The sequence below is a fragment of the Sciurus vulgaris genome, assembly GCF_902686455.1.
Source record: "Sciurus vulgaris genome assembly, chromosome: X".
In the NCBI taxonomy this organism is placed as follows: Eukaryota; Metazoa; Chordata; class Mammalia; order Rodentia; family Sciuridae; genus Sciurus; species Sciurus vulgaris.
In genome coordinates this window covers 97111834-97125629 of record NC_136471.1, presented here as the reverse complement: position 1 = coordinate 97125629, position 13796 = coordinate 97111834, and positions in this window count along the sequence as shown.

Sequence of the window (13796 nt, the reverse complement as noted above, 5' to 3'; positions counted from 1 at the left end):
GAGAGATATGGGTTTAGTTTCATTCTGTTGCATATGGATTTCCAATTCTCCCAGCACCATTTGTTGAAGAGGCTATCTTTTCTCCATTGCATAATTTTGGCCCCTTTGTCTAGTATGAGAAAATTGTATTTATTTGGGTTTGTGTCCGTGTCCTCTATTCTGTACCATTGATCTACCTTTCTATTTTGGTACCAATACCATGCCATTTTTGTTACTATTGCTTTGTAGTAGAGTTGAAGATCTGGTATTGAGATACCCCCTGCTTCACTCTTCCTGCTAAGGATTGCTTTAGCTATTCTGGGTTTCTTATTCTTCCACATGAATTTCATGATTGCTTGCTCTATTTCTGTAAGGTACATCATTGGGATTTTAATTGGAATTGCATTGAATGTGTATAGCACTTTTGGTAGTATGGCCATTTTGAGAATATTAATTCTGCCTGTCCAAGAACATGGGAGATCTTTCCATCTTCTAAGGTTTTCTTTAATTTCTTTCTTTAGTGTTCTGTAGTTCTCATTATAGAGATCTTTCACCTCTTTTGTGAGATTTATTCCCAAGTATTTTATTTTTTTTGAGGCTATTGTGAATGGGGTAGTTTTCCTAATTATTCTTTCCAAAGATTCATCACTTATGTATAAAAATGCATTAGATTTATGTGCATTCATCTTATATCCCACTACTTTACTGAATTCACTTATGAGTTCTAAAAGTTTTCTGGTGGAATTTCGTGGTTCCTCTAAGTATATAATCATATCATCAGCAAATAGGGATAGTTTTAGTTCTTTTCCTATTTGTATCCCTTTAATTTCCTTGGTCTGTCTAATTGCTCTGGCTAGAGTTTCAAGAATGATATTGAATAGAAGTGGTGAAAGAGGGCATCCCTTCTTTGTTCCCGTTTTTAGGGGGAATGCTTTCAGCTTTTCACCATTTAGAGTGATATTAGCCATGGGCTTAGCATAGATGGCCTTTACAATGTTAAGGAATGTTCCCACTATCCCTATTTTTTCTAGTGTTTTGAGCATGAAGGAGTGCTGTATTTTATCAAATGCTTTTTCTGCATCTATTGAAATAATCATGTGATTCTTGACTTTAAGTCTATTGATATAGTGAATTACTTTTATTGATTTCCTGATGTTGAACCAACCTTGCATCCCTGGGATGAAACCCACTTGATCATGGCGCACTATCTTTTTAATATGTTTTTGTATGCGATTTGCTAAAATTTTGTTGAGAATTTTTGCATCAATGTTCATTAAGGATATTGGTCTGAAATTTTCTTTCCTCAATGTGTCTCTGTCTGGTTTAGGTATCAGGGTGATATTGGCTTCATAGAATGAGTTTGGGAGGGTTCCCTCCTCTTCTATTTCATGGAATACTTTGAGAAGTATTGGAATGAGCTTTTCTTTAAAGGTTTTGTAGAACTCGGCTGAGAACCCATCTGGTCCTGGACTTTTCTTTGTTGGTAGGCTTTTGATGACTTCTTCTATTTCATTACTTGAAATTGGTCTATTTAAATTGTATATGTCCTCCTCGTTCAGTTTAGGCAATTCATATGTCTCTAGAAACCTGTTGACGTCTTCGAAATTTTCTATTTTGTTGGAGTATAGATTTTCAAAATAGCTTCTAATTATGTTTTGTATTTCAGTGGTGTCTGTTGTGATATTTCCTTGTTCATTCTGAATGTTAGTGATTTGGGTTTTCTCTCGTCTTCTCTTTGTTAGTGTGGCTAAAAGTTTTTCAATTTTGTTTATTTTTTCGAAGAACCAACTATTTATTTTGTCAATTTTTTGTATTGTTTCTTTTGTTTCAATTTCGTTGATTTCAGCTCTGAGTTTAACTATTTCCTGTCTTCTACTACTTTTGGTGCTGGTCTGTTCTTCTTTTTCTAGGGCTTTGAGCTGTAGTGTTAGGTCGTTTATTTGTTGAGTTTTACTTCTTTTATTGAATGTGCTCCATGAAATAAATCTTCCTCTAAGTACTGCTTTCATAGTGTCCCAGAGATTTTGATATGATGTTTCTTTGTTCTCATTTACTTCTAAGAATTTTTTTATTTCCCTCCTGATGTCTTCTGTTATCCATTCATCATATAATAGCGTATTATTTAATCCCCAGGTATTGGAGAAGTTTCTGTTGTTTATTCTGTCATTTATTTCTAATTTCAATCCATTATGATCTGATAGAATACAAGGTAGTATCTCTATCTTCTTGTATTTGCTAACAGTAGCTTTGTGGCATAAAATATGGTCTATTTTAGAGAAGGAGCCATGTGCTGCTGAGAAGAAAGTGTATTCGTTGTTTGTTGGATAGAATATTCTATATATGTCGGTTAAGTCTAAATTGTTGATTGTGTTATTGAGATCTATGGTTTCTTTATTCAATTTTTGTTTGGAAGATCTGTCCAGTGGTGAGAGAGGTGTGTTAAAATCACTTAGTATTATTGTGTTGTGGTCTATTTGATTTCTGGAATTGAGAAGGATTTGTTTGTTGTACATGGATGAGCCATTGTTCGGGGCATAGATATTTATGATTGTTATGTCTTGCTGATTTATGCTTCCCTTAAGCAGTATGTAATGTCCTTCTTTATCCCTTCTGACTAGTTTTGGCTTGAAGTCTACATTATCTGAAATGAGGATGGATACCCCAGCTTTTTTGCTGTGTTCGTGTGCATGGTACGTTTTTTCCCATCCTTTCACCTTTAGTCTGTGGGTGTCTCTTTCTATGAGATGAGTCTCTTGCAGGCAGCATATTGTTGGATCTTTTATAAAATCCAATCTGCCAGTCTATGTGTTTTGATTGATGAGTTCAGGCCATTAACATTCAGGGTTATTATTGTGATATGATTTGTATTCCCAGTCATTTGACTCCTTTTTGTTTTTTGACATGATTTGGTTTCCCCTTTATTTGGCTATTCCTTTAGGCTAGTTCCTCCCATTGCTGATTTGCATCATTGTTTTTCATCTGTTTCTCATGGAATATTTTGCTGAGAATGTTCTGTAATGCTGGCTTTCTTTTTGTAAATTATTTTAGCTTTTGTTTATCATGGAAGGATTTTATTTTGTCGTCAAATCTGAAAGTAAGTTTTGCTGGGTATAAGATTCTTGGTTGGCATCCGTTTTCTTTCAGGGCTTGGTCAATGTTGTTCCAGGCCCTTCTAGCTTTTAGGGTCTGGATTGAAAAATCTGCTGATATTCTTATTGGTTTCCCCCTGAATGTAATTTGATTCTTTTCTCTTACAGCCTTTAAAATTCTGTCTTTATTTTGTATGTTAGGTATTTTCATAATAATGTGCCTTGGTGTGGGTCTGTTGTAATTTTGTATATTTGGAGTCCCATAAGCCTCTTGTACCTGGTTTTCCATTTCATTCTTCAGATCTGGGAAATTTTCTGATAGTATTTCATTGAATAGATTTTTCATTCCTTTGTTTTGTTTCTCTAAGCCTTCCTCAATCCCAATAATTCTTAAATTTGGCCTTTTCATGATATCCCATAATTCTTGTAGATTCTGTTCATAATTTCTTACCATCTTCTCTGTTTGGTCAATTTTGTTTTCAAGATTAAATATTTTGTCTTCAATGTCTGAGGTTCTGTCTTCCAGGTGTTCTATCCTATTGGTTATGCTTTCTATGGAGTTTTTAACTTGGTTTATTGTTTCCTTCATTTTAAGGATTTCTGTTTTGTTTTTTTTTTTTCAGTATCTCTAACCCTTTATTGAAATGATCTTTTGCTTCCCGTATTTGCTCTTTTAACTGTCGATTGGTGTGATCATTTAATGCCTGCGTTTGCTCTTTCATCTCTTCCTTCAATGCCTGCATTTGCTCTTTCATCTCCTCATTTGCTTCCCTGATTGTTTTAATTATGTACATTCTGAACTCCCTTTCTGACATTTCTTCTGCTGTGCTGTCATTGGGTTTTATTGATATAGTATCTAGGTTTGTTCGGAGCATTTTCTTCCCTTGTTTTCCCATATTGGTCAGATATCAGTGGGACTCTGAGATATTGCAGAGTTCCTCTATTGGCTTATAGTGTCCCTGTAGATTTCCAGTGTATCACCTCCCAGTCTTCAGTAGCCTGAAGTCTTGGAGGAACTTGATAATCCAGTGCTTCTGAAGAAAGCTGCCCCTAGCCCACTACTGGGTCCAGGGCTGGGGGCTGGTTCTGTGTGGAAATCCTCTCACTGGGTGGGCCTGCTCTTAGAAACTGGCTGTAGAAAGGGCCTGCCCCCACCTGAGGGAGCCAGGCTGCTCAGGAAAGCCTCTTGCTGTCCTACCCTGGTCCCAGAAGCCGCCTGCTGGCTGGGGCCCACCACTGGATCCAGGGCTTGGGGTTGGCTCTGTGCGGAATAGCTCTCACTGGGCAGGCCTGCTCTGAGAACCTGGCTGTGGACCGGGCCTGCCACTGGAGAGAGCAGGGCTGCTTAGGGAAGTCTCTCGCTACCCTACCCTGGTCTGAGAAGCCGCCTGCGGGCTGGGACCCCGGCGCTGGGTTCAGGGCTTGGGGTTGGCTCTGTGCGGGAAAGCTCTCACTGGGCAGCCTGCTCCTAGAAGCTGGCTGTGGATCGTGCCTGCTGCTGGAGGGAGCAGGGCTGCTTGGGGAAGACTCTTCCTGCCCTGCCCTGCTCCGAGAAGCTGTCCCCTGTCCGGGTCTGCCGCCCGGCTGAGCTTTACCCGGTGGGAGAGACTCACCACGCGGCTCTGTGTTCGTCTGAGTCTCTCAATACCTCCCCTTCTTGAATCCTGAGTTCTGGAGTGACGAGAGATGCAGTCACCCTCTAGTTCGCCATCTTGGATCTCTGTCCTTATTTTAAAACTGAATTGATTTTTTTCTTTCTCTCTGTCTCCCTCTCCCTAACCATGGGAGAAGGAGGATTAACCTTATTCCAATCCTGGGCCTTTAGCTTACTGACCATAGGAATGAAGAAATCCAGACTTCTGGGCTGGCACCTGTGAATCTAAGAAATGGCTCTATCTGAAGGATACAAATGAATTATGTTCCTCACAGGGCATATAGACTTTGTAAGTACTCTTTAAAAGCCCACTGTCGCCCTGTGACAGTTAGAACCATAGCCACTGGAAAAGGAGTCCCCTTTCTCCTTTACTAGTAAAACAATAAAACTTTTTCCCTTTTTCTCCAAACCTTGTCCATGTAATTGGGTTGACCTTGGGAATGGACTGAGCTTCCAGTATCAAAACTAGAAAAAACTTCAAGAATCAACTTTTTGGCTCTCTGGAAACAAAACAAGTAGCTTGTCACAACCCAAGGAGCAACTGAATCTCAGTAAAAACAGCAAATGGTGACATTTTAACTTATCCTAGTCCCATCCCATGCTCCCTGACTCAGAGGTAATTTATAATATGATAGCCTGAATTCATAGTATCAATAACACAGGGAGTAAAGTGGATCTCATTTATAAAGAATTATCCTTGGGCTGGGGTTGTGGCCCAGTGGTAGAGTGCTTGCCTAGCACGTGTGAGGGACTCGGTTCAATCCTCAGCACCATATAAAAATTAAAAAAAAATGAAGGCATTGTTGTCTCTCTACAACTAGAAAAAAATTAAAAGAAGATGTGCTCCAGTTTATATTGGTATCACTGATGAAAAATAATTTAAAATAATTTTAAAAAAGAATTATCTTTAAAAATCTGTTGGCTTCATGGAAGACTCACTCAAAAAGTTTATCTTTACCTTACCTATCTCAGAAATTGCCAAGTGCTAAAGTCACTGACTACAGTGCGGTGCATTTGTTTAAAATATTTACAGGCAAATATTCTATTCCCTGTTACCTGAGGCAATAGATGACAGTTAAAGAAAACAATGACCTAATAAAATGCTTGGGAAGAAAGGCTTCTGAATGAAAAACTTTGGGGAACAGGTTTTCAAAAGCCCCTGATTATTGCAAGATAGTTTCCTGACCAAGGACGTGCTCAGGGAAGTGTTCATGCTCAGGAGGGCCCTAATTTGTCACTTTTGGCTGACCTTGGGCTTCTGCACAAGCAGGATGTCAAGACTATGACAGTTTTAAACTCCTGGTTCCATAGTGAAGGTGTGCCCCAACACATGGAGCCACACTGCAAAGATAGATTTTTGGTTTCAGGCATTTAAGTAAATCTTTATCCAATACAACACTGTTAGGCTAACTGAACAGAGATGTCAGCAACTGCACACAACAAAGAAAACAGATGTCAAAAATTAGTTCAGAAGCCATGTATAGTGGCACATGCCTATAATCCCTGCAACTCAGGAGGCTAAGGCAGGAAGATTACTAAGTTCAAAGCCAGCCTCATCAACTTAGCAAGACCCTAAGCAACTTAGTGAGACCCTGTCTCAAAATTAAAAATAAAAGGGTTGGGGATACAGTTCGGTGGTAAAGTGCTCCTGGGTACAGTTTACTCCCAGTACAAAAAAATAGTTTAGAAAAGTTACTAAACAACTACTACAAGAAAAATCAAAAGCAAGCCCTTGATTAAGGGAAGAATTTAATTTCCAGAGTTTATAATAGTGTAATAGGGAACTGATTTATCATTTATAATTCAATTTAATTAAATATATCAGTAGAATAAAGAAAAACAGCCAGGCATGATGGTATATGCCTGTAATTCCAGCTACCCAGGAGCCTGAGGTAGGAGGATCACAAGTTCAAGGCCATCCTCAGCAACATAGTGAACCTCTGTCTCAAAATACAATAAAAAAAAAGGGCTGGAATTGTGGCCAATAGTAAAAGCACCCTGGGTTCAATCTCCAATACTGCAAAATAAATGATAGATAGGCGTGATCATTTCAATGGTTACAGAAGAATTATTTGGAAAAATTAATGTACATTCACAGGGGGAAAACCCCTCTCAGTAAACTAGGAATATAAGGAAACTTCCTCAATCTGTTAAAGGACATTTACAAAAAGCCATAGCCTATATTGTATTATATGGTGAAAGCTTAAACACTTTCTCTCAAGCCCATTAATTTTTCCTCACCTGTATAAGCCTGGCATCCCTGGAAATAAAATTGGTGGGCATCCAGTAGGGTAGCTGTTTAATATTACCACTGGAAAAAGGTCAGGATTCAAAGAGCAGGAGTCTTAGGAAAATTGCCTCCTTAAAAATGAGGGTCCCTTACTTAGTTCCCAGACCCAAGCCCATCTTCAGACCTAGAACCATTTGTAGGCAGATTTGCCCATGTCCTTCAAGGAAGAATCATACAACATTGTAGCAGGCATATATTTAAAATGCTTACCATCATTTTTCCCCAAAGGAAACTATGACCATTTATTTGGGTGACTATACACTAAGGGAAGTAGAATGCCCAGAAAGTTTTAGACACGCCTTTCTCAGTTGGCATCTATATAAAGATGCTGAAAGCATCATCATGGCCCTCAGGTCAGAGTCAGGGTATATTGGGTCCAGATAATAAATGGAATCTCAGTGTAAATCTGACTCATAGTGGCCCACTGTATCTCCAAACCTTCCCGGTGGTCATTTCCCCATTCTCAAAATGTATAATTGAAATTTACATACGTGGAGGTTGGATTCATCTCCACATGGGGTCCTTTACTCTATGCAGTGAGATCTTTCATAGTAAGGACAGCCAAATGGAAATTCATTCCTCCTCCTTCCCCCACCAACCAAGACAGTAAATTATAAGCAACATCTCACCCTAGGGGTGACAGGGCTAAGTGCCACCATTAAAGATCAAAAGGAAAAAAGAGTGGTGATCCTTATATATTTAACTCACCACTCAGTAAACTAGGAATAAAAGGAAACTTTCTCAGTATGTTAAAGGACATTTGCAAGAAGCCACAGCCTATATTGTATTAAATGGCGAAAACTTAAACATTTTCTCTTAAGCTCATTAGTTTCTCCTCACCTGTATCAATTTTGCTGATAAGCCTGGCATCCCTGGCCACTTTAGAAACCAGCTAGATCCTAGAGAATGACTGTAGACTACAACAAACTAAACCAAACCACACAAAGTTTAACTTCTCAAAATACAGCACCAGGTAAGATGTGTTGGGATCTGGAGGTAACATATTCCTTCAAATGCTTCTCTGGCCTGCATAACAGTTGACACAGAAGGCTGCCAGCTTTGAGTGGATCCTAGGGTAGGAAATGCTCTGTAGCATGTCCAGGCTATTTCTTAGATCATCTGTTCTGGCTGGCCCTGTGGTGTTGAAGATGTCAGTAGTGGGAAAAGATGAAGTATGAGGATGACATCTCTGAGATTTTGGAGGAAGGCCATGGAATACAACAGAAAACTATGGTACTTTTGAGAAACCACTTTCTGTTAGGTTCCATAAACCTCATTTTACCATGCTTTTCCAGTTCATTTATTGAATAACCCAGATTTGCCAATTTTAATTTTTATTGTGGTCCAGAACAAGAATACACTTTTTATTTTTATTATTATTTTTGGTACCAGGGTTTGAACCCAAGGGTGCTTAACCACTGAGCAACATCCCCAGCTCTTTTCAATATTTTATTTAGAGACAGGATCTTGCTGAGTTGCTTAGGGCCTCGCTCAATTGCTGAGGCTGGCTTTGAACTTGAAATCCTCCTGCCTCAGTCTCCTGAGTTGCTGGGAATATAGGCATGTGCCGCCATGCCCAGCAGAAATACACTTTTAAATAGGTCTGGTCTATCATACACAAAATATCTTGAGCCATACGACCTATCATACCATGTGGTGCTTTATGTATCTTTGGCAGATAAAAATGATGTATGGAGCCTTTGGGAAGTCCTTATGTGTGAGTCACAATACACTCCATTAGCATTTTTTATTGGTAACGTGAATTGAACCCAGGAGCACTTAACCATTGAACTACATACCCAGCCCTTTTTAAAAATTTTATTTTAAGTCAGAGGCTAGCTGAGTTGTTTAGAGTCTCTCTAAGCCTCCTAAATCTGTGGGATTACAGGCATGCACCACCATGCCCAGCCCCATTAGGATTTTGAAACAAAGCAATATCATATTCTGCAGATAACCATTCTTTAGAGGACATGTTTTTTTTTATTTTTAAAATTTGTTCATTTTAGATATACATGAGATTGAAGTGTATTTTGACATATTATACATACACGGAGTATACCTTATTCTATTAGCACCCCATTCTTGTAGTTGTACATGATGTGGAGTTTCACTAGTCATGTGTTCATATATGAACATAACAACTTATGCCCAATTCATTCTACTGTTTTTCTTATTTCCATCTCCTTCCCTTCCCTTTATTCCCCTTCCTCTAATCCAATGAACTTCTATTCTTCCCTTCCCCTCCCCCTTTATTGTGCATTAGTATCCTCATATCAGAGAAAACACTTGGCCTTTGGTTTTTGGAATGGCTTATTTCACTTAGGATGATTGTCTCCAGTTCCATCCATTTACTCACAAATGCCTTAACTTCATTCTTCTTTATGTCTCAGTAATATTCCATTGTGTATATATGCCACATTTCCTTTATCCATTCATCTGTTGAAGGGCACCTAGTTTGATTCCATAGCTGAACTATTGTGAATTGAGCTGCTATAAGCATTGATGTGACTGTGTCATTGTAGTATGCTGATTAAGTCCTTTGGGTATAAGCCAAGGAGTGGGATAACTGGGTCAAATGGTGGTTCCATTCCAAGTTTTCTGAGGAATCTCCATGCTGCTTTCCACAATGATTGCACCAATTTGCAGTCCCACCAACAATGTATGAGTCAACCTTTTCCCCCATATTCTCACCAACATTTATTGTTACTTATATTCTTGATAATTGTCATTCTGACTGGACTGAGATGGAATCTCAGTGTGGTTTTAATTTGTATTTACTTAATTGCTAGAGATGTCAAACATTTTTTCATATATGTTTTGACCATTTGCATTTATTCTTCTGAAAGGTTCCTGTTCAGTTCCTTTGCCCATTTGCTGATTGGGTTATTTGGGTTTTTTTTTGAGGGGGGGGTTAAGTTCTTTATATATCCTGGAGATTAACGTTCTATCTGAGGTGCAGGTGGCAAAGATTTTATCCTTTTCTTCATGTTCTTGATTTTTTGCTGTGAAGAAGCTTTTTAGTTTGATACCATCCCATTTATTGATTCCTGATTTTAGTTCTTGAACTCTAGGAGTCTTGTTGAGGAAGTCAGTTCTTAAGCTGACATGATGGAGAGTTGGGCCTACATTTTCTTCTAGTAGGCTTAGGGTTTGAGGACATATTTGTAGCTTGGTATTGACCCAGTCTGTTTGTGCTTACTCAGTCCTTCCCTCAAAATGAGTAACTCTAGAATTCTAATATCAAAGACACAGAAGGGAAATTCCAAAGATAATAGTATGTTTAAGACCCTGGAGAAACAAAAATAGGCAATTAGAGACTCAAAAAAATGTTAAACTATTTAAAAAGAAACTTAGAAATAACTTATTTTATGAATTTGATCATGTTATCTTCTTCAACATCTTATTCAGTTAAAGTCCATGACTCATAACTCCTACATCTGAATTGCTTGTGGGTTGGCTTCTAACTTTTCACTTTTTATTTCTGACTCTAAGTATGCCTGGCGATTTTTGACTGAATACCACTTTGCATGAGAAATTGTACAAGCTTTTGATAGGCTTTATTTTCTGACAGGCAATTATGGTAGTGACAAGTTATCTTAATTCAGTTATCTATTGAGCTAATTCAAAGTGGAGCATTAGTCAGGTGTAGTGAAACATACCTGAAATCCAAGCAATTCAGGAAGCTGAGGCAGGTGGATTGCAAGTTCAAGGTCAGCCTTGGTGACTTAGTGAGGCCCTCAGCAACTTGGCAAGACCCTGTCTCAGAATAAAACATAAGTAGTTGAGGATGTAGCTAAGTGGTTAAGTACCCTGGGTTAAATCACCAGTGCCAAAAGAAAAAAGAAACAAAGTAGGTTATTAATCTTTGTAGGATCCTGTCTAAGGGGTCTGGGAATGTACCTCAGTAGTATAGTGCTTGCCTACCATGCATGAGGCCCTGGGTTCAACCCCAGCTCCACAAAAATAATAATAACAAATGAATTAAAAAATAAGATCCTGCCTATGTTGACTCTCCTCTAATTGATAGGTAAAGCCCTTCAGAGGTTCAAACTGAAAGCCTGTGTTATTTATCAAGACCTGTCATCACTGGCACAAGTTTTGTACTTGATCACTGTGCACCTCCAAATTTGTCCCATGCCATTCACCAATCATTGTACTTCTTGTGGGTGAAAAGTTACTTGGTGTATTGGATATATTTCTTTTCACTCCTTTGTGTCAATGATCTTGCCACTTAAGTCCTACTGTCTTAGCTTAGGGCTCTCTTATGGTAAGGAGCTAGCTGCAACATGGCTGCTTACTTTGTTGTGCTGGCAAGGTAAGCTGCCTCCATCTGCTGAGATGGAATCTTAAATAATTTAACATCATGGGTGTAACATCCTGTCATCTTTGCCTAATTTATCCATAAGAAGCAGTGTCTTTTCTGCCTACCCTCAGAAGAGGGGATTATATGGGACATAAATCATTGGGGAATCATTAAAGATGTGTGCCACAATTGTCGACAAAGGAAAAGGGACAAAAGAGGAAGTATGAGCATTTAATAGTGCTCACAAATGTCATGGCCAAGAGTTTTCTTTAGAAGTCAATTTTGTAATTTTGTCTCATTGCTTGTGGTACATTTAGTCATTCACTACATCTCTCATCTGCAAAATTTGTTAGCTGAAGTAATGTCACAGGATTTGATGATCAGAGAGTAAAACACAATGGAGATGCAGATATATATGTGCATATATATATATATGATGTGATTCACATATCGATATACTGTTATTAAATCATAGGATACCCATTGTCAGAATGCAAAACATAGTGTTGGGCGCAGTGCTGAATATCTGTAAGGGATTTCAAGTTCAAAGACAGCCTCAGCAACTTAGCAAGGCCATAAGCAATTCAACCTGTCTGTAAATAAAATATTTTAAAAAGTTGGGCTGGGGTTGTAGCTCAGTGGTAGAGCACTTGCCTAGTACACGTGAGGCACTGGGTTCAATCCTTAGTACCACATTTAAATAATAAATAAAATAAAGGTATTGTGTTCATCTACAACTAAAAAAATTGTTTTAAAGTGCTGGGGATGTGGCTCAGTGGTTAAGAACACCTGGGTTCAATCCCAAGTACCAAAGGAAAAAAAAAGAGCAAAATATAGACTCAACACCAAAGATTCACATAATCATGTGGAAAACAAATAGGCAGTGTGTATACACATGTGAAAATGGGATGATTTGAAGAAGAGGATGTCATGTATTAAAGGCAAAGCTGAATGGGAGAATGGGTGGGAAGAAAGAATCATTAAGCATGCATATGATTAAATTAAACAATGTATATTATTGTTAGTTTCCAGAGACATTTTTAAAAACTAGAAATCAAGCTCCAACTTTTGGCCCACGCGGCCACCTGTGCTATCATGGCTCTCACTGCCATCTACAAGAGCCTCTGGTCACTGAGCCCTTACCTGTCATCCTACAGAGGGACTGAGTCCTCTAGATTCTGGAGCCTGAACTCATCTGACTCAAGCCCATCTGTTTAGGTAATGTCCCACAGGCATACTTGGCAGCAGTCACTGAGTTAATGGTGTGAGCAAAGGCCCACCACTCAGGCTGGATTGGAATGCTATCCAGTGGACTTGTGATACTTGCCTGTAGCCTTGGGAACATCCACGATAAACAGAGTTAATGACCTTTTCAGTGGCTGATGCAGAAGGAGCCTCCCCTCACGTAAGCAGCTGCATAGTCTATGTAACCAAAAGCGTGGTGCACAATAAAAGGATTTTGCTTCACCACCACCTTGAGCAAGTCCCCATTGTCTCTGTGTAGGTGACACTGTCACCCTCACCCCTCCAAGGAAGAAACCCCATTCAATACATCTGGAGTCACTTCCCTCCTGCTTGGTCACTCCACCAGCCTAGTGGACGATCACAGCTGTCACTTGGTGCCTGTACATCCTGGCTTTGCACCCCTTGTTCCCTGCCCAGGCCCCAAGAAGTCACGTCATCCACTTTGCCTACTGTGACCCCTACCACCGCTTTCCACTACAATACTGAACTGTGTTGGATCTTCTCAGAGAGTGAGCACTGCCACTATGGGGTGTAGTGCCAGTTTGCCCGTGGCCTGGGCGAAGGGTGCCAGGCTAATGACCACCCCAAGTACAAGATGGAACTCTGGTAATTCACCATATCAATAGACTTAAAGTCAAGAATCACATGATTATTTCAATAGATGCAGGAAAAGCATTTGATAAAATACAGCACCCCTTCATGCTCAAAACACTAGAAAAAATAGGGATAGTGGGAACATTCCTTAACATTGTAAAGGCCATCTATGCTAAGCCCATGGCTAATATCACTCTAAATGGTGAAGAACTGAAAGCATTCCCCCTAAAAACTGGAACAAGGCAGGGATGCCCCCTTTCACCACTTCTATTCAATATCATCCTTGAAACTCTAGCCAGAGCAATTAGACAGACCAAAGAAATTAAAGGGATACAAATAGGAAAAGAAGAACTCAAACTATCCCTATTTGCTGATGATATGATTAGATACTTAGAGGAACCACGAAATTCCACCAGAAAACTTTTAGAACTCATAAGTGAATTCAGTAAAAGTAGCGGGATATAAGATCAATGCACATAAATCTAATGCATTTTTATACATAAGTGATGAATCTTTGGAAAGAATAATTAGGAAAACTACCCCATTCACAATAGACTCAAAAAAAATAAAATACTTGGGAATAAATCTCACAAAAGAGGTGAAAGACCTCTACAATGAGAACTACAGAACACTAAAGAAATA